The sequence below is a fragment of the Dermochelys coriacea genome, chromosome 25 (genome assembly GCF_009764565.3).
Source record: "Dermochelys coriacea isolate rDerCor1 chromosome 25, rDerCor1.pri.v4, whole genome shotgun sequence".
In the NCBI taxonomy this organism is placed as follows: domain Eukaryota; kingdom Metazoa; phylum Chordata; order Testudines; family Dermochelyidae; genus Dermochelys; species Dermochelys coriacea.
Genome location: NC_050092.1, coordinates 13983453 through 14003626, shown reverse-complemented (window position 1 = coordinate 14003626; position 20174 = coordinate 13983453). Strand labels below are relative to the sequence as shown.

Below are 20174 nucleotides of genomic sequence, written 5' to 3'. Positions count from 1 at the left end.
GGAGTCCTGTGTCCAGTTCTGGGCTCTGCGCTTTAGGAAAGATGGGGATAAACTGGAGAGAGTTTAGAGGAGAGCAACAAAACTGATAACAGGGTAAGAAACCTGCCCTCTGAGGAAAGGCTAAAAACCCTGGGCATGTTTAGTCTCGAGAAAAGAAACCTGATTGGGGGAGCAGAGAACAGTCATCAAATCTGTGAAGGGCTGCTATACAGGGGACAGCGATCTACGCCCACTGAAGGCAGGACAAGGAGCAATGGGCTAATCTGCAGCAGGGGAGATTTAGGTTAGACATTAGGGAAATGTTCTAACCCTCTGAGTCATTAAACTCTGGACCAGGCTCCCCAGGGAGGTGGTGGAATCCCGTCACTGGAGGTTTTTTAGAACAGGTTGGACAAATCCCTGTCAGGGCTGGTCTAGTGTTACTTGGTCCTGCCTCAGCGCAGGGGGCTGGGTTCAGTGACTTCTCGAGGTCCCCTCCAGCCAGATATTTCTATGATTCTAGGTCCAGCTGAATCGATGCTACTTGTGGGGGTTTTCAGCATGGCCAGGAAGCCACGAGCTTTCCAACTGCCCTAGTTCAGCTGTTTCTTCCATCCCACAATATTGTACCTCCCACGAGTCCCTGGGCACTACGGGAGAGGAGCTGCAGGAGTCCCAGAATACTATACGGCTATACCACAGTCCGGGGACAGACCCAAAAAATCCCTCAGTGCTGGGACCTGCTATACCACCATGGGGCAAGCAAACCAGCCAGAGTGGACCAGCTCTCCCCAAGTGGGGGAAGGAGTTTGTGCATGCTGACCTGCTGCTAACCCCAGGGGATAGGGTGGAGGGAAACCGACAGAGAAAGGACCAGGGTGCAGCTGGCAGGAAGATACTTGGAGGCAGGGATTCTTGTATTCAGTTCTTCCAAGCATCTCCAAACCTTCCTTCCTATTTTGGATTTAGACCTGGGTCAATTTGGTCTTGAGAGCCATGTACAGAAGCTCCCCAAACCTCCTCAGTCTGACCCTTGATCTGGGGACCTCTGCAGGTTCCTCCCAGGCCAGAACTCTCAGGGGAATGGTCCTTTGTTGAAGCATCCCTAGCTCTGCTCCCAGCCCCCAGAGGCACTGTGCAGAAAATCCACCCGTGCCCCCTTCCCCTGAATGCAGTGACTGGGACTTTTCCCAAAGCTCTGGGTGGGGTGGAAATGCTGGGGCTGGCTCATCCCACACTGCCCTTCATTCACTCGAATGCCATTTCTCATCCTGCTTCCTTCTCACAATCCCTGGCCATTTACCCTCTTCCTCGGCTGCTATATTTAGCTGATCAAAACTAATTTTAATTTATGGAAGGAAATTATGCTGGAGTTCCCACGACCCGACTGCCATTCTATGTCCTCAGCCCACGCATGACATGAAGGTATGCCCAGGGTGACGAGAATACCCCAGCGCTAGGGACCTCCAGCTCCGGTGGGAAGGGACTTACTGGAAAAAGTCAGATATTCCCTGGTGAAAACTTCAGGAGGTTTCCCAACTTACTTCTCCTGCTTGCAAAGGGCGAAGGGGCCTGGCTCTCAGTAGCCCTGCCTGGGTGCAATTGCTTGCATTGGTGCAAAGCAAGGGTGCAGGGCCGGGAGTGGTGGCCTTTTGCACCCAGGCTGCACAGGATGCAAGGCCGTGGGGAGTCAGGCCCTCAGAGCGGGTCTAGGCTAGTGACATTGCACTGCGGTGCAAACACTTAGTGCAGATGCAGCTCACTCCAATGCTACGTGTCCCTTTCTGAGCCAAGTCATTGAGGTGCAGGTCTGTTGCAGCCTCCTGTGGCTAAGCTTAAGGCTGATTGGCCAAACTGGTGGCCATTACATAGACACATTATATTTGTTCCCAGTGGGGCTTGCACCAGCATGACTCATGGTGTCCTTGCTTGCACTACTGCAGTGCATTTGCACCAGGAGAATGGCGTTGGCATAGCCGCACCATGGCAATCAATCCCACGATAAACGAGGAACTCAGGTCCTGCACAAAGCTACTGAGTCTGGCATGTTTATTCTCGTGCCATTGCTTGGGGTCACCTCATCACATTCATTTTCAAAGGGAACCTGCCGAGTTATAAACAGAAGAGCCCACAGAAGAGCCCACCCCTCAGCCGGAGAACCAGTAGGGGAAGGACAAAAGAGGAGGCAAAGCCACCAGGTTATAAGCTCCACAAGCCAGGTGCTTGTAAAATCTGTAAGCCCCATCCCCAGCCAAACAACCCTCCTCTCCTGCAGAGCTGGTCACCCCCGGACACCTGGATGAGTTTATACGCTCGGCATGCTCCTGGCTCTCCGTTCCTATCACCATCAGGGTCTAAATATGCTTTTGGGCCAAAGACACAGGGTGTAAAACCCTCCACAGTGAGTGGGTCCAGTTCCAAGCCTCGTTCTCGCCAGCACCTACACACACTCAGGAGGGATCACTCTGGTGGCATCTGCGGAGAGGTGGCAAAGGGCCCCTCTGACATCAGAGAGCATCTGGCCTGGAGATCTAAAGTAACAGCAGCTAATTAATTCCCCCCACTCCCCTCCCAAGGGCCTCCTCTCTCCCCTCACTTAACCCTGTGTGTGCTGGTCCCTCCCTCCTCCCCTATCAGATTGCATCTGCCCCTCCAAGCCAGTGGGTCACTTTAACACAGGCTCACACAGGCCAGAAGCTATAAGGACACAGGGGACGGCTTGGGAGGAGTGGGCTATCTAAGCATCAGGGGGCAGAGCCATTGCTGAGCCAGTACAGGGTAGAGGGGATGCAGTTTGTGATGCCAGAGTCAGCAGCTGGCAGCGCAGACTAAAGCAGCCCTGAGGCTGCCCTAAGTTGCCCCCCTGCTGCAATGGCTCCCTGAGAAGCTTTGCAAGACAGCCCCAGCCCCAGAATGAAGGTCCACCCCACTCCTGCCTCCTCCAGCTTCTCCTCTACATGCAAACTCTCCACCCCAGCGTGCCCACTGCGCCCTGGGCTGCTTGCCTCAAGCCCCGAGCCTAGCTGGTATAAAGGGACAAGACGACCACCAGAAATCAGGTCCCAGGCTTGAGCTGCCCAGCCTCCCTGGACCCAGTGTTCTATTCCTAGTAGGGCCAGCTCAGAGGAAGGCCCATGGACTCCAGTGCAGGTAACTGACCTCCCTGGCACAGCACTGCCCTGCCCAGACATCCCAACCCCCCAGGTGCTGGGCCTGCAAATTAGGCCTTTGCCTCTCTGTCCTTGGCCAAACATTTCCCTTCGCCTCTCGGCTGTTCTTCAGAGGTGGCTGCATCTCTCTGCTACTCTTGCAAAGCACCTTGGCATCCTTTGAGATAAAGGCCCTGGATAAATGTATCATATTACTATTCAATCACACAAATAGTGGCTGTTTGTCAATAGGTTTAGGAAGGAGCGAGTTAAAGGTCACGAAGGCATGGAAATCCCAGAGGTTTTCCTGTGCCCACCCTGTTCTGGGGCCAGGCTTTCCTCTCCCGCAGAGCAGGAGAACCCAGTGAAGGAAGGGATTTGAATGACCCCATGGCCTGCGAGTGACAGGTCATGTCTCCTGGCCCCCCAACCACCAGCAACTGCAGGGCCTGCTGGCATCACAACAAGAGTGCTGCGGTCACTCGCACGAGGCTGAGAATAGAAGAGGGGGGAGGAGACGTGGAGTCTAAAGTGAGAAAAGGGGAAGTTACAGCAGCCACCATGCACGGATGGGATGTCGCTGGAGAGCGGGAGTGGTGCAGCCCTGGGGCGATGCCAGCCAGGCCAGGATCTCCAGTGCAGTGTGCCCTGGACTTCAGCAGAGCCACACGGACCTGGCCTAGGGTATTTAGCAACAAGGCAAATTAAAGCCAAGAGCAACTGAGCACCAACCCAGGGCAGCTAGAGGTGGCATGAGGAAAAAGAGCGGAGAGGGTGGATCTTAATCCCAGTCCTGCCTCAATCCCTGGGCATTGCATCTCTCTCCCCACCCCACAGCTCCCATCACCTACAGGGTATTCACTGAATAATGCAGATGGGGAAAGCTCATGCAACAAGCAGGCTGGTTTCATCAGCCGCCTCCCCGAGCAGCTCATTACAGGGCAGAGGGAGCCGCTTTGCTGCAGCTTCGCTGGTGCTTGGGCAGCAAGGGGCAGCAGGGGTGGGGCCTGGCCGCCTGTGGGGTGTCTCTGATCTAGACCAACAGGCCAGATGGGGCCGAGGTTTGTGAAATCAGCTGGGTCCTTCATGTGCACCAGGAAAACACACGGCAGCCTAGGAAAAGACCAATTCCCACCAGAAGCAAAGTCACCACTTGGCTCCCAGAAGGGGGGTGAAGCAGAGGAGGATGAGGGGCGCTAGTCGGTCCGGAAGCAAGGGAGTGGGGCAGGGAAGGGTGGCCTGACAGAGAGGGCACTGGACTGGGAGACAGGAGAGCTAGTTTCAATGCCTGCCTCTCACAGAAATGTTCTGTGTGACCATGAGCACCCTAGTCTCAGAGCAGGAGTTTGTGTTCCAGGGTTTGTCCACATGGCATTCGGGAGCAAGTGGAATGAGCCGCGGGGCCAACAGACTCGGGCTAGCAGGGCTCGTGCTAGCGCTCTGAAAATAGCCGTGGAGAAAGCGCTTGGAAGGGGGTGGGCTCCAGAGCTACAACATCCCTCAGCTTCACAGCTCGCAGTCCAGCACCAGCTGCAACTTCCAGGTGCTGGCAGCTCCCCGTGGCTGTCAGCCCAGGCTGGGAGGCTCGCTCCAAAATGCTGTGCAGACCTGGCCACTCCTGTCACAGGATTTGAGCACCTCCCAGTGCAGAACGTAGGGCCTCTGCCAGGCCCGCAGCCTGCTCTCACCCCCACCACACAGGGAGGAGTCCCAGAAGGAGCCTGGGGCAGAGCTGGGGACTGAATGTGGCTCTCTCAGCTCCAGGCCAGCACCCTGGTTGCCCTTCCCTGGGGTCGGGAAGAGAAAAATCTATTCATGAGCATGAGCAGCCCCAGCACCCTGGCGCCAAGGACCAGCTGCGGAGCTAGTGCAGGATATTTGCTGCAAACCCCTGTGTTAGCTGGTGGGAGAGGTAGGGGGTTGCTCTGGACGCTCGGGAAGCACCAGTCAGCAGAGCTGCATGTATCTTCTTGTGCCATGACAACACCCGGCAGCTTGCCCTGCCCTTTACATCCCTTCCCCCGGCAGGGTGCAAGAGGCGGCTGGGGGAGGAAGGGGGCAGACTGAAGCTCCTACACTGTGCTAAAAGCAGAGGGAGCTTCTCGTCCTCTCCTGGTGAGCAGCATCCCCCTCTGCTTTCCCTTCCTTCTTGAGTCTGCCTGGTGCAGTGAGCGTACCTCCTCCTTCTTCCATTCACCGTAGCCCCCAGTGCAAAGCCCTAGCCACTCACACAGTCGGGCCATGCAGCAGCCTTGTAACTGCGCTGGGACCCGCTGGTTCACTGGCGCAGCTTAGGCAAATCAGTGACAGAAGAGCCAGGACCCTGCACACAATCTGTGGCTCATCCCTCAGGTCCCACCTCCCTGGAATCAAACCTCTGGCCTTTCCACCCATTTCCTACCTTCCTGCCATACCAAGCTGTTGGCGGGTCTGCGCTGGTACCCTGGAACTGGGCGGAAGGGTACCAGACCAGAGTGGCCATTTATAAGTGTGGGAGAGAGTGGGTATCCCCTGAAGATCATTCCTTGTTCCATTGTCCACTTCCTCTTGTGGTCTGGAGCAGGCCTGAGGTTTTACTCTTGTTTTAATGTTGCGGCGAGCTCAGTTGCAGTGATGTTTCTGGTTCAGTTTCCCAATGGGCCCCAGGGAGGAGGTTGGATTCCTGTTGGCTTCACTCCATCAGGTATTAAAGAGGGAGATGTTTTCACTCCAGATTTTAATTGCTTCACCCGCCTGCCTGGCTGATAAGCAGATAAGCAGCATTAGTGCTCAGGCAATTATCCCATTGTGCGCGCGAAGGGCAGAGGCCCAGGCTGCCTTTCCCATCTCCAGGCAGCGGGGTGCGGCGGATTATTGGGAGTAGATGCTCTCTGAGCCTCACCTTGCAGCTCTGTGGCTTTCAGGCTGCAGGGTCCTCCGAGCGTCAACCGATGTGTAGATGTGCCAAGGATTCCAGCTTGCTCCTGCTGGGCAGCCCATAGCTCTGAGAGCTGGCAGATACTTGCAGCAGGCGTTCAATGCATGGCTGGGCTTAGAGCATTTCACCTCCAGGCTGCCACTTCCAGTCCAGCCCCAGCTCAGGAATAACTCGTGCCGTTCCATTGCTGTTCTGTGGGCTGGTGGATCCCACTGGACAAGGGGCTAGCTAGGACCCTCACTGCATCACCTAGACTGCAATTGGTATGAACCGAGCAGTTTCAGCAGAGAGGTCATGGATTGAATGGACCACAAGTCCTCCCAAGTGAATGCTAAGAACCTCCCTGAATGAGTTCGCCCCAGTGCATCCTGGGAGCCCCACTGCCTCTCCCCCTAGACTTTTGCTTATCCCAGTACATGCTGGGAGCCTCTCAGCAGCCCCCCACTCCCAACACTTGCTCACTGATGCCCAGTTGAAGGAGGTCCAACTACACAGGGCATGAATTGTTTGGGAGCCGGGGCAAAGAAGGGGTGCAGTGGCCGGGATGGGGCAGGGCGGGGATTGAAGACGAACGCAGAGGGGTGTGGAAAAAGCAGCAGGGTGCAATGTTCTGCCCCAAGCCCCAGGTGTGCCTGGAATGTCCCCCAGCCTCGGGGACCCCAGCTCCGTAAAACCCCTTGGCAGCCACATGGACTGAGGGGAGCGGGTGGGGGATAGCAGGGGAAACCCTACTGCTTCTAATTGCATTCTTCTCCCCTGCTGCCAGGCAAACAGCTTCCTCATTAGAGAGGCTGCCACTGAGGACTTGGGGGGAGGGGGCCACCCGGCTGCCAATCAAAGAGCGACTCACGTTGGAGGGGAGCTCCCTGCTCTGAGGTGCAGAAGAGCATCACCCCAGTGCACCCCGGCTTTGGAAGTTATGCCCCCTGAGCCACTGCCATTCAAACCGGGCCAGGGCAGGCAGCGGGGAGCCAGAGAGATGGTGCGAAAGGGACAGGCTGAGTGTGAATGAGGGGGAGGAGCAGGGAGGTAGACTCCCCATGAAATGTACCGTATCAAGGAGCGGGGACAGAAGGGACGGGGCTGGTCACTGGTTCTAATCCAGCCAGCCCAGCTCAGGTGGGCCCAGACAGGCTAAAGGCACTGAGAACTGCTCTGCTCAGGGTGGCAAGGCATAAGTGAAGGCGATGGCGAATGCCCAAAGCAACTGAGACGCCTGCCGGTATCTCCACTCTGCAATCAGAGGTGTGGGCATGGCTCGGGTTAGCACACCTGCACAAGCAGGGCTAAAGGTCAGGCTTGACAAAGCCCTGGCTGGGATGATTTAGTTGGGGATTGGCCCTCCTTTGAGCAGGGGGTTGGACTAGATACCTCCTGAGGTCCCTTCCAACCCTGAGATTCTATGATTCTGTGAAAATCGGCAGCAACTCCCTAAGAGCATAGATGTGCGCAGGCTGGAACCGTGGGTACATCCTCAGTGTCTGGCCCACACCGGCCATGTCTTTCCTGCTCTTGGTAGCCAAGCTAGCTAGCTTAAAGCTGGCCTGGGCCTGCCCGCCCGAGTTGCCGCCACACCTCCTGCTGCAACACAGGCCGGCCCTAAGTCCCACTGACTTTCAATGAGAATTAGTCACTTTTATTACCTCCAGACTCTGAGTCTTAGAGACCCAGCATCATTCCCTGCTGAAGGGAGGCCCCTACCTGGAATAAGCTCGGGGGGTCTCAGCCCATGCCCATCACAGCAGCCACCTTCCGGGCGAGTGTTAATTGGAACAGGGTCCTGAGGACCAGCTCACCTCTCCGCACTGAGAGGAGGTGGCTGTGGCTCAGAGGTACATGGAGTGGGGAAGCCTGTTCCCCCTTATGTAGCTGTTCTGGGGCCAATATTACTCCTGAGCCCTAATCCTTCCCCTCCCTCCTGTGACTCTTAGGGGTGTGATGGGGTTACGCCAAAGCTGGCCTCAGCTCTCCTTGTTAGCAGCACTTTACAAAGGTCATAGACCCTTCACGGCACCCTTGTGCATTAGACAAATACCTTCCCCCTTGTGCACTTGGGGTCCCCGAGGCCCACAGAGGGAGAAGCACCTTGCCCTTGTGCACCGAGGAGTTTGTGCAGGAGTTGGGAAGAGAGCTCCCAGCTACCATGGCTCAGGCCAACCTCTTGAGCCAGTCCCAGGAGACACCACACTCCAGAGCTCCCAGCCCAGCCCTGTGCAGCAGACATAGACCTGGTCTGCACCGAGGGCAGCAGGCACCAACTGGTGTAAACTGATTTACACCAGTTGAGCATTGGGCCCTGGAACTTAAGCTGCTGATACAAAACTCTAATGCAAGCCCCTCGTGCAGACATGATTCCCACCAAGGCAGTGCCACTTGCACCTGTGCAGCTTATCGAATTTCACCCATATAAATCGTGTCAACACTAGGGGCTTACACGGGGGCAGCTAACCCCAGCTCCTGTGTCCGGAGCAGAACGCGGTTTTCCACTTTATCAGACAAACAGCTGCAAGGCCTGCTGCTGACTTGATTTTGTCCAGCTACGATTCCGGTCGAACTCAGAGGCCATAAATCCCTTGGTGGGTTTGGCCAAAATGGAGCCCGGACGCAAGCTGAATCGCTTCTGCTCTGGAGACTCAGAGTATGCTAGAGCGTCTCCTTTTAGCTGCTCTGTCCACTTCCCCCTTCCCCGGACAGAGCCGTCCCGCAGGATCTGATTGGAGCAGCCCTTCGGAACCCTATTTTCAAAAGGCATTGTCTGGGCTCTGCGGCCGTGCCATTTCACAGCCACATACAGTCCCCCAGGATGTTGGCTGCAGGGCTACTCCTCCGAGGAGCCTGGGACCAGCTCCATCCAAGAATAACCATAGCACTCGGCAATCACACATGCTCGCTCACCCCAGCCTCCCCGGCTCTGAGCGTGAAGTCTGTCGATGATGGTGGCCGTGGCCTTGAAACACAGCCAGGGGTAAAAGGACAAAGCGGGGTGTGAGCAGATGGGTGGGCTGGGTCTGGCAGACAATGCACGTCTCCATTCAATGTGCAATTCAGCGCCAGGAGACGTGTGTGCGGAGGGCTGGGGGTGTCTCACAGGGGGCGTCTCACAGAGGGCATGGGTGAGGGCGGCTTTCGTGCTATCCTGTGGCCTCTCCCATCATTTAATTCCCTCCAGAAAGGCTCATCCGTGGTGCATTTGGAGGAGCAGAAATTCTGAGCGAGTTGGGGTAAAAAGTTGGGGGCAGGGGGAGGCGGATCCTAACAGCTCCATTCAACTACACAAACTGGTGCCTGGTCTGTGCTAGAGCTAAACCCTTTCCAGATTGGCTCCAGAGGAGCTCCTCCCACCCAGTTCTCATTGAATGACATCACACTCAGCCAACAGAGCGGAAGATGGAAGCATTACCTCATGAGAACTTCCTCTAACTGGTGGAACACAACCTGAAGGCAGGATGTTGACTCAGCAAACTGCAAAGAGCTGATTGAATTTTCCTCAGTGTCCCATCCAGCAGGAGCCCCAGGGACCATTCGCTCCACCCCGCTGCCTCACACAGCTCGGTGCAAGTCCATGAAGCTTGAAAAGGCTGGGCATGGCTCTCTCTATAACCTCTTGGGTTATGGGGATCTGGGACTGAATGCCAGCCCAGCCCCCATTGTCCCTCTGCTACTCCACCTGAGCCCCCACTGGAACCCATCTCCAACCTCAGTTCGAACCGGCTGATGTCAAATGCTGGCGTGATTCTGATCAACATGCCCCCCACAACCCCCCATGTGCTGACAGGTCCATTGACCAAAGCTGACTCTCATGTGCGCTGTATTTTTTGCAGCTCTTCACACACAGTCATGCCCCAGCTCCAAGGCCTTCTTCCCCTCGCTCTGAACTTTGCTCTACAGGGCAGGGGAAACATCATAGGAGTCCCGAAACTCGCAACCCATCATTCCATGGCCTTGCTGCTGCCACAAGGATTAATATTAACTCTGAAGATCTAGTGCACATTGATGGGTCATTTGCATTGCAGCAGAGTGTGTAAACTTCCTATCTGAAGCCCTAATTAGCGCTGTGAGATGCACCTGAGCCCCCTGAGGAGAGTAATGTTTTTCCATGGGTTGCAGCAAAGTCCAAATGCACAGGTAGCAAGGAGTGAAGCCAGGGACTCCCTGTGGATGTAAACCCTGCTCACATTTTGGTGACCATAATGGGAAAAGCTCCACAGGTTTGATCCACCGGAATTTGTGGGCACTGTGGTGCCAGCTCTGGTCCTTGGGGCATTGCCACCCTCTGTATCGAGTTTGAGTGGACCCAGCAAGGTAATCCAAGCTGCCCAGTTCAACAGCTTTCACTCAGATCCAGAACTCCTATCCAATCTCCCCCAGATCTCAGCCTCCCCAACGCAGGTAGGGTCCTGTGAAGAGTTTAGCAAAGAGATCAGGCCATGGGCAGCTCCCGCATACTGCTGCATAGTTTGGTGACAGAAAACATAGCTAAAACATTTACAAATGACTTATCAATTTTGGGGCACCTCCATGTTTGGACGCCAAGCTCGAAGCACCTGAGTTTTGAGGGGCAGGTGCTCAGCACTGAACACCGGATCCCTTTCAGCTGTCCCATCCGGGGTGTCCAAAAACATAGGCAGCCAAAATCCCCAGTCACCTTTAAAATCAAAAGTCAGATCCTATATTTTCAGGGGATTTGGGGGCCCCAATTCATTCTTGATTTACCCATGATTTACACCAGCGCAAAGTGGGGGGTAACTGGCTTCCAGATCAGACCGGAAGCATTTTGCACTGATGTGAATGATTGTGCAAGGTGAAGGCAACAATGAATTGGACTGTACATCCCCACAGGAGCTGGGGTCCCTGTCTGGGAGAGCCAGGGGAGGTTTTTATTTATCTTTAATCCCAATTCCTTTAGTGGGTTGCAGGTTTTTTCCTCTGCTGATCATGGAGCTTTAGCAGATCACCCAGGAAAAGCAGGATATTGAAACAAAAGCCACCTCTGGCATGAAAACAAACAAAACAACAAAGAGAAAATCAGCAGCTCCTCTGCAGGAAACCACTAGAGAAAAAATGAGCAAACCACAAGAATAGAAAGGAAGGGAGTCCTGTCTCTAGGAATGGATGCGAGACACCAAGCCCCTCTCCATCCACTGCGGTAACCAACTAACTGCAGCAAAAACAGCCAAGAGGGTAATTCAAGGCCTGCGGAATCCCACAGCTCCTATCAAAATAACACGCACCCTCCTCGGCAGAAAACTCTCAGCTATTTGGTTTCAGAGTAGCAGCCGTGTTAGTCTGTATTCGCAAAAAGAAAAGGAGTACTTGTGGCACCTTAGAGACTAACAAAGCTATTTGCAAAAAGAAAAGAAGTACTTGTGGCACCTTAGAGACTAGGCTGCTACTCTGAAAGCTATTTGGTTGTCCATTGAAATGCTCCCCACCTACTGAAGAGACCAGGACGTGACAGACATGAGTCTGGTGTCTAGCCAAGAGTGGCTTTACTTTTGCAAGTGTGTCACCTGGTGACCAACTGTCACGATCAGCAGTTCTGGTTTTCAAACCACTTGCCCAATAAACCCTGCATTGTGCCTGCATTTCTCCAGCAAAGCCAGGGAGAGCACCAAGTGGGATTCAGACAGGGGAGTTTTCTCTTAGCTCATTTCTCTCCCTTATGAGTGGAAAGAGATGAAATTGCATGTTTCTCCCTGTTGTTAAGATTCCAGGATTACAGCTCTGACACTGAGGGCTGGGCAGGGGGAAAGGTACAACAAGAAGAGACACACACTCAGGATATTCCCTAACACACCCGATGCTGAAATGCCCAAAACGGGCATTTCTGTGACATCTGCAAAAAGCAACTTTTTTGGCAAAGTCAAACCAGTGTCTCTTTTACAGCTGGGTCAACATTCTTCCATCAAAATATTACTTCAATGGAAAACAGCATTTATGAAAAAACAAGAAATTTTCAGTAAAAATTTAATTTTTTGCCACAAATGTTCAGGTTTTTGTCAAAAACCCCAAACCTGAAGATTTTTTGGTTTTAAACTAATTCTGGATGGAGGAGGGCCTGGAGTTTTGGTTGTTGTTTTTGTTTTGTTTTGTTTTTACAAAAGAACCCCTCAAAATGGCAAAGAAAAATGTTGACAAAAATGAGAAAAAAAATCATTTTCATCAAAATATTTTGCTGGGAAAAACAAGTGATTTCCCAAGCAGCTCTAGTGTCCTTCACCAGCCCGGATAGAGGGAGACGACTCCCAGCCAAAACCGGTAAATCCTGGCGATCATGTCAAACGGATCTTTGGCTTCATTTGGGTGCTGACTAGTTGAGTTGGGCCTGCATCAAACCCAGATCTGAACCCCTTGTACACCCGGGAAAGTTCTGCTCTTGATTGGCTTCTTTGCACCTGGGGCTTCATCTCTTAATGTGAGTTTCACACCGAATTCGGCTTAAAGCAGCACTTTATCCCTGCCTAGTTCCTATCCCCCGCACAATGACTCTGCTGAACTGTCCCTTCATATCCCAGAGATGTTGCAACCCAGCAGAGCTCCTTTCTCTTGACAGTCCCAAAGGGACGGTTGCTCTCAGTTTCTGAGGCCTCATAATGCAAACAGCATCCCAAGTCCAGCTCAGGAAAAGTCAAAGTTTACCAGCATTTTTGCTAGAGTTTGACAGGGTTTCCTGCTTTTTATAGCTTGTTTAAACAACAAACCAGAATCAACCAGAGAGTCTGAAATGTAGCTCAGAACTGTGCAGATAGAGAGAGGGGGGAAACCAGCGCTGCTGAGATTCCAGCCTACGAAAAAAAAATTAAACCGACTTCTGCAGATGCTAAAACATTTGAATCAAATAGATTTACTGCAAAGATGGGGCTTAAACTGCACAGATCAGATCTTGGGAGTTTGACTAGTGTTAAATGCACTGACCGCACATATTCTGTCTTCCAGCAAGGACTCTCTCTCGCTCTCATACACACAGCTTCAAAGCAGCACCAGAAATTTTCACAAGAGCCAGGGCATTAATCATGGGGTCCTGGCCAAATTCCAACAGGCTAATTACATTCTGCCTCCCTAAGAATCCCACCCACTTCAGTCTGGATACAGGGCACACCCTTCACTGCCTCCCTGAGGCTGCTGTGTAGCGCTGTTGTGCACTGTTACAGAGAAGCTGGGTAACAACCCTGAAGTGGCTGCATTTCAGCAATGGGCAAAGCAATCACCTTCTATAGTTTGTAGGATCTTTGGGTGATAGGCCCTAGATACACATCAATCCTTTTATTCCCTTTCTTTTAAAGAAACTGGAGCCTATTTTGCGCTTGACAGAACCCCCAAATATTTCAGTCTGACGATACAAAGTGGGAACACTTAATAATAAAAGAGTAAAATATCAGAGGAGGACAGGGTATTGCATGAGACACCTGCTTCTACCCACAGCCCAGTTTGTGAGCCAGACTGGCTAATAGGGCACATGCGATTTGCATTCACAATTACTTTTTTTTGCAGAATCCTTTAAAAATCAGGTCCAAAAAGCCTTTTCAAAATCCATCATCCCTGACACAGGAGACCTCTATAGACTGAGCAATCTTGGCTCTTCCCTCACCACAGTCTCTTTCTTAAAATCCTGATCCATCTTATGGATCAACAGCCAGCAAAACGGAATCCCGTCTCCCACCACCACCACTTCCTCCTCAGCAGGCGCTGCTCGATGGCTACACACATTTAGAAGTGCAGTGAAGTGTTGCACTGGCCACACCGGGGTGCCTGCACAGAGGAGCCCAGCTATGCTGACAGTGATGCAGAATGAAAGTCCCACATTGTTTCGATGCATCACGGTTGCCTCATTGCAAATCCACTTACAGTGAAACTTCTGCAGAGGGTGGAGTATTTTCTGTGACAAAAATAACTGCAATGGAATCATAGAAGATTAGGGTTGGAAGAGACCTGAGGAGGTCATCTAGTCCAACTCCCTGCTCAAAGCAGGAAGGAGAAGAGGATTCTATTGTACCAGAAGGAGAAGGCTTGGTCTTTTTAGAAATGGATGAAACACACGCACCCAAATAAACACATACACACACTTCGGCTGCCTTCATACAATGAGCTAGGGGTGTGATTTCCCTGCTTGAGAACGCATACTTGAGCTAGCGTGAATAAGAATAGCCGTGGTCGCATGAGTAGTGGCAGCAGAGGCATGGCTGAGCCATGCCAAGTACATACCCACTGATTTCAGGCGGGTGTGTACTCGGCACAGCTCAGCCACACCTCCTCTACTGCTCCCCTGCGAGCACAGCTACACCGCTATTCATACTCACACTAGCGTGAGCATATGTACATGAGCAGAAGAATCACACCCCTAGAGCGTAGTGTAGACACAACCTCAGAATATTAGATCTTTGGGACAGGGACTGTCTTTTTGTTCTGTGTTTGTACAGCACATAGCGCACCAGGGAGCTTCTATGTTTCAGCTGGGAGTTTTGTTTTGTTTGTTAAATTGGAAAGTCTACGGATTTGTTGTTGTAGAGTTCTGGCCAGGGGCTGAGCACATCAATGTGTTATAGGTGTATGGGTCATCATACTGGTTTGTTATGGTAGGGTTACGGGCGCTGGGCTGTGCATGCTGGTTTGTTATTGTAGGGTTACGGGTGCTGGGCCATGCGCTGGTTTGTTATCGTAGAGTTATGGGTGCGGGGCCATACATGTGGGTTTGTTATTATAGGGTTATGGGTACTGGACCGTGCACGCCAGTTTGTTATTGTAGGGTTATGGGCGCTGGGCCATGTGCACCGGTTTGCTATTGTAGGGTTATGGGCGCTGGGCCACGCATGTGGGTTTTTTGTTGTAGGGTTACAGGTGCTGGGCCGTGCATGGCAGTTTGTTATTGTAGGGTTACGGGCACTGGGCCATGCGCTAGTTTGTTACTAGCTAGGTCACCAGTCACGGGGTGTGCGGGGGGGGAACCCTTAGAAGTTTGGTGATGAAGCTTATCCAGCCCCCAAACTCTGGACCTCTCCTCCCGCCTTTCCCACCTCCCATCCTCACTCTCCCTTCCTCTGCACAGCCCTGACACCTCCTTCACTTCCCTCTCTCTCCTGTGGCTTCAGCCATACAGACCATCTGCCAGCCAGCTTACAGCAGAGATCTCTGCCTAGCTCCCTGCTCCCAGCACCCCCTAGCTGCCTGTTTCTAATGCACCCATCACCTTGGTGCCCAGCCTCATTCTCTGCCTCCCCCCCCGACCAGCACTGGCTGATTAGACTTCCCGCCTTCCTCAGGAGCCCCCCAGCGTGAATCCTCCTGGGTTGTCCTGATCACTGCAAACTCGCCTTGAGCTTGGGGCTCCTCTGCTCAGCTCCACAGGTGAAATCCTGGGCCACTTTGACACCAATGGAAGTTTGGCCCTGGACTTTAATGGGGCCAGGATTTCACCCCATGTCTTTACATGCAGACCCCTGTTGAAGGCTGCATGTTTCTCCACTTCACTTCGCGGGCCTCCTCAAGACACAGAACCTGAGTCTCATGGTCCCTATAGGGATATAGGGACAGCTCCTTGTTCCAGCCTGGTCTCCAGCAGAAGCTGCTCCCTGCTAACTCCAGGGCGTCATGCTGGGCAAGGCTCCAGCACTGAAATAGCCAGGTGCTGTGTGTCACAGGGTGAGCTGTCACAGATACTGGCTGGGCCGGTGTCCTGGGAGAGGCGAAAAGGGGGGCACTCAGCTGAGGAACCAAGAGATTTTTCAAGGTGTGGGAGGGGGAGGAAAGATTATTTTCCCCAAACACTATTTTAAGTTTAAGTCAAATTTGAGGCCTGCCAGCCTTGACTGCCTCCCTTTGCCCCAGGGTGCCTAGAATTTCCCAGGACAGTCCCAGAGTCATCCACTCTCTCCCACACCAATTCAGTCCCCAAGTCAGCTGCTCTGATCCTGCAGGCACAAGATTAAATGCAAGTCTCCCCGATACACAGAGTGCAGCTGAACTGCATGCGATTTGTAACCGGTTTGATTCACTGGCAGGAACACAGGGATTGCTGGACTGGGTCAGCCCACTGGCCCATCTAGTTGTCAATCCTGTTTCTGACAGTGGCCAGCATCGGATGCTTTAGGGATAGGTATAGGAACCCTGCAGTAGCAGATGAGGGATAATGGGACCTACGAGGTGTCATCCTGGTGTCTAACAGCTAGGGTTTGGTTTAAGCTCTGAAGCAGGAGGTTCTTGCCTTCCAAACACTGCACAGATCTCATCAGCAAGCTGCAAAATTAATTTCTTACCCGTGAAAACCCCTCTCTGAAGTTAGCAGCCCTAGGAAACTTTCCATCACTATAAGAGTAAAGCTCTCAGGGACAGGGTCTTGCCGGAAATCAATTGCAGGTGGGCAGCAGAATACAGCAGAAGATTTGCTGGACCTGTCCCCAGGGAGAAAGTTTAAGGTAATAAGATGCACTTGTACCAGACAAGCGGGGGCTTCTGCTGGAAACTTCATATACTTATAATAAACAGAGGACCGTGGACCAGATTCTGGGCCCACCTAACACAGACCCTGGGTAAACACTTGCTCAGGGGAGCAAAGCTGGTCCCACCAGCAACTTAATACATCCTGTAAGTGGATTCTTGGGCAAGTGCAATATTCTTTGGGCAGCACAACCCACGATGATAAATTAAAGCAGAATGAAACCTTGATCCTGCGTCCCTCTGAAGTCAATGGGACTCGGCACAGGCTCCAGGGGTAGCTCTAGGTGAGCGTGAGACAGGATCAGGGCCTTAGTATCCGACCTTATCCACACTTCCCTCCCTTTAGCCTGCCAGAGGCCAGACTGCCTGCAAAGCCACCCTTTTTCCTTGGAGTTCAATCAGGGCTGCGTGGCAGGACGCTTGGATTAGGGAATCAGTATTGCTATGGAGGTGAGGTGTGGAGCATGGTTTTCTAGCGTGCATTTTAATTACCACTGGAAGTGCCCAGTGCAGCAGATGGCATTTGAAAAGTAAAAAAAAAAAGAAATCAGTGAATCAGTATAAAGAACCTTTGACCTCAATGTTTTCCTGTGATACCTGTAAGTCATCTGGGGCCAGACCTACACCTGGAGGAAGCAAGGGCAACTCAGCCCCTACTGCTACAACACGCTACATGCTGTGCTTTTAGATAACGCCGAGGAAGTCAAGGGACAAGAAGGTTATTTTTTGGAAAGCAAGTGCTCTGTGATCTGAGTTCCACAGTAGCAGTGATGCGTAGTGTACAGTGGGAGACAGGCAGTCTTGTTTAGTGGTCGGAGCAGGAGTCTGGGAGCCAGATCTGCTGCTGCCTTAGCATATCTGTGATTTTGAGCAAATACCGTCAACCTTTTGTACCTCAGTTTACCCTGCTGTACAATGGGTGTGGCAGAGCTGACCGGGGGGGTCGAGAGGCCTAGCTGATTAGTTATGTTCTCTAAGGTACTTTGAGACCCACAGCAAATGGCACTAACAGAGGGGCACTGTGTTTTTACGACGAGCTGCACTTTTGGGTTAAACTCAGACGTTCCTCTCTGAGCAGACACAAAAGTAAAAATAACTGTCAAGCGCAAAACTAACCACAGACTTTTTTTAGAACACAATCCATAAAACAACAGGCCATTTCAGCAAAACTTTAAGTAGTGCCCAAACACACAGCTACAAGGCCTTGGCGTGGCTACAATAGCTCTCTGTCCCTTTGACTCCCAGCACTTAGCAGCAAATCTGGTAGCCTCAGAAATGCCTCCAGCTTTCTGAAACAGTAGCACCTAGAGGTCCCGATTGAGACTGGAGCCCCATTGCACTAGGCACTGTGTAAACAGGTGAAACCCCAGCCCTATTACAATCAATGACAAAACTCCCACTAATTTTAATAGCCAGGATTTCATCCTAAGTAAGAGATAGCCCCTGCCCCAAAGAGTTTACAGTCTAAATAGACATGATGGGTAGAGGCCAGGAGGAGGAATAGAGAGGGGGAGTGACTTGACTAAGGTCACACAGCAGGAGAGTGGCAGAACCCGGGTCTCAGGAGTGTCCAGTCAGGCCCCTTTCTATTGGACCACTTCCTGCTCAGTCCAGCCTTCACATAGTTTAAATACTGGAGCCTCTTTCATAGCACTGGCTTTGGATGCCCAACTAGAGACTCTTGTTCTGGATTTCCAGAACAGCTGAGCATCCAAACACCAGCCAAAGTCGATGAGAGCCGCCTATCTAAATAGCCTGATTTCCAGAGGCAACCAGCAGCTCCCAGGCAGTCCCACTGGTGATACTTGGTGTTCCGCACTTCTGACAATCTGGCTGCTCCCTTAGGTGCCTGCATACAATGTAGGAGGCTAACCATGGGACCCACTTAGTGAAAATCTTGGCCTGGGTGTCTCATTACAGGGCTCCCCAAAAAGGGAGGATTGGAAAATAGTGGAAATGTTGGCTGTAGGTCTCCAAAGCCCAGCCACAGCTGTAGGGATGACAGCGAGGAAATGTGCGATTAACGGTTAAAACCTTCTCCTGCAGGGAGGCTCAGGAAATGGGACCAAGCATAGCATTTTAAAAGGATCACCCCAGCCCCCTGGGGTAACTCGGTGATGCTGGCGTGGGCAGGCTGCCCTGTGCCATCACTGTCCCTCAGATAAAAGAAAAGGAGTACTTGTGGCGCCTTAGAGACTAACAAATTTATTAGAGCATAAGCTTTCGTGAGCTACAGCTCACTTCATCGGATGCATTTGGTGGAAAAAACAGACTCTGTTTTTTTCCACCAAATGCATCCGATGAAGTGAGCTGTAGCTCACGAAAGCTTATGCTCTAATAAATTTGTTAGTCTCTAAGGTGCCACAAGTACTCCTTTTCTTTTTGCGAATGCGGACTAACACGGCTACTACTCTGAAACCTGTCCCTCAGATAGTTTCAGTGACAGCGCCTGGCCACCAAGCGCTCAAACTTTCTGTGCCATGGCATTTCTGTAGTTTACCCACAGGGAACATAGATTGGGCTTTAGCAACCTCCCCACCCCCACTAGTCCCTCTGCCCTCCGATCACTCTGAACCCTGAGGCATAAATCACATCATATACCTTGGGCACGGGGAAGCGAGCTCTGCAAAGGAGAATCAGCATCAACCCCACCCCCACCCGCATCTGCGTGGCAAAAGGAAACGGGTGTGAATGCCCTCCTGGCTCAGCGCCTGGCTAGGTATCGCCAAAGGTCCTAACTCGTGTGTGCGCCTCCTGGGATGCCCGGATCGGACCCTCCCCAGCCATCACCCAGAGATAGCCGCGCACCTCGGGGACGGGCAGAAGAGACCCGGGAAGATGCTGCGTCCTGCAGAGGGGGGGAGGCGGTTAAAGGCTCCCGGAGGGGCAGGTGGTCTGCAGCTGACCCCCGCAGAGACAGGTACGCCCGGCCTAACGTCCGCGGGGACTGGATGTAGTAGGCGAGGAAGCGCCGCTGTCCCGGGTATCAGCTATCACCTCCCCGCCTCCATGCGTCCCTCCCTGGGCACCTTGCAGGGGCGCAGGGTGCCCCCAGACCAAGGAGCCTCCCATTCACCCACACACCTGGTCAGTGGCTTTGCCCCGAAACTTCCCAGCTGCTCCGCTCCCGTAGGGCGGCGGCCGCCCCGGCTGGGTGGCGAGGAGGCTAAGCGCAGCCACGCCCCGGCTCGGCTCGGCTCGGCTCGGCCCGGCCCGGCGCTGTCCCTGGCTGGGGGCAGCCGAACTGCAAAAGTCGCTTGAAAAGTCACGGCGGCTCCGGCTGCCCGGCTCGCAGCAGGCTCTGGCTCCCGGGCGGCACAGACCGTCCTTTGCATAGCCACGCCCCCTCCCGCCGCGCTCATTGGAGAAGCTCCGGCAGGCTATTTGCATAGAACGGCCGGGCGGTGTTTCAATTGGCGGCTGGCTGGAAAAGTGTCTGTCATAGCTCCGCCCCTCAGCGTGACGGGGCTGTGGCAAGGCAGCTGGGATCCGCTCATGAATGACTCTTGCGGCTGGGGCGGGTTGTGTGCAGGGGAGAAGGCTGGATCCAGGGGGCTGGAGGCTCTGGACCTTGGGGCCTGGATCCAGGGGGGCGGGTTCTGGATCAGGGGGTCGGGGAGGGATTTCTGGATCTGGGGGGTCCTGGGTCTGGGGTCCAGCCAAAGCAAGGACCTCTGGTCATTTCAGAGAACTTCCCA

The 20174-nt window shown here is 53.1% G+C and overlaps 1 protein-coding gene across 2 annotated transcripts in view; it reads right to left on the bottom strand.

The window, feature by feature from the left end:
• Positions 1-19786, bottom strand: part of MEF2B (myocyte enhancer factor 2B) — a 34260-nt gene extending 14474 nt beyond the window's left edge. The window contains exon 1 of one of the 2 annotated variants that reach the window (XM_043502435.1): positions 19561-19786. The gene's annotated coding sequence lies outside the window, so the exon portion shown is untranslated. The remainder of the gene's footprint in view (positions 1-19560) is intronic. The other variant, XM_043502436.1, reaches the window with a different exon arrangement.
• Positions 19787-20174: the final 388 nt, after the last annotated feature.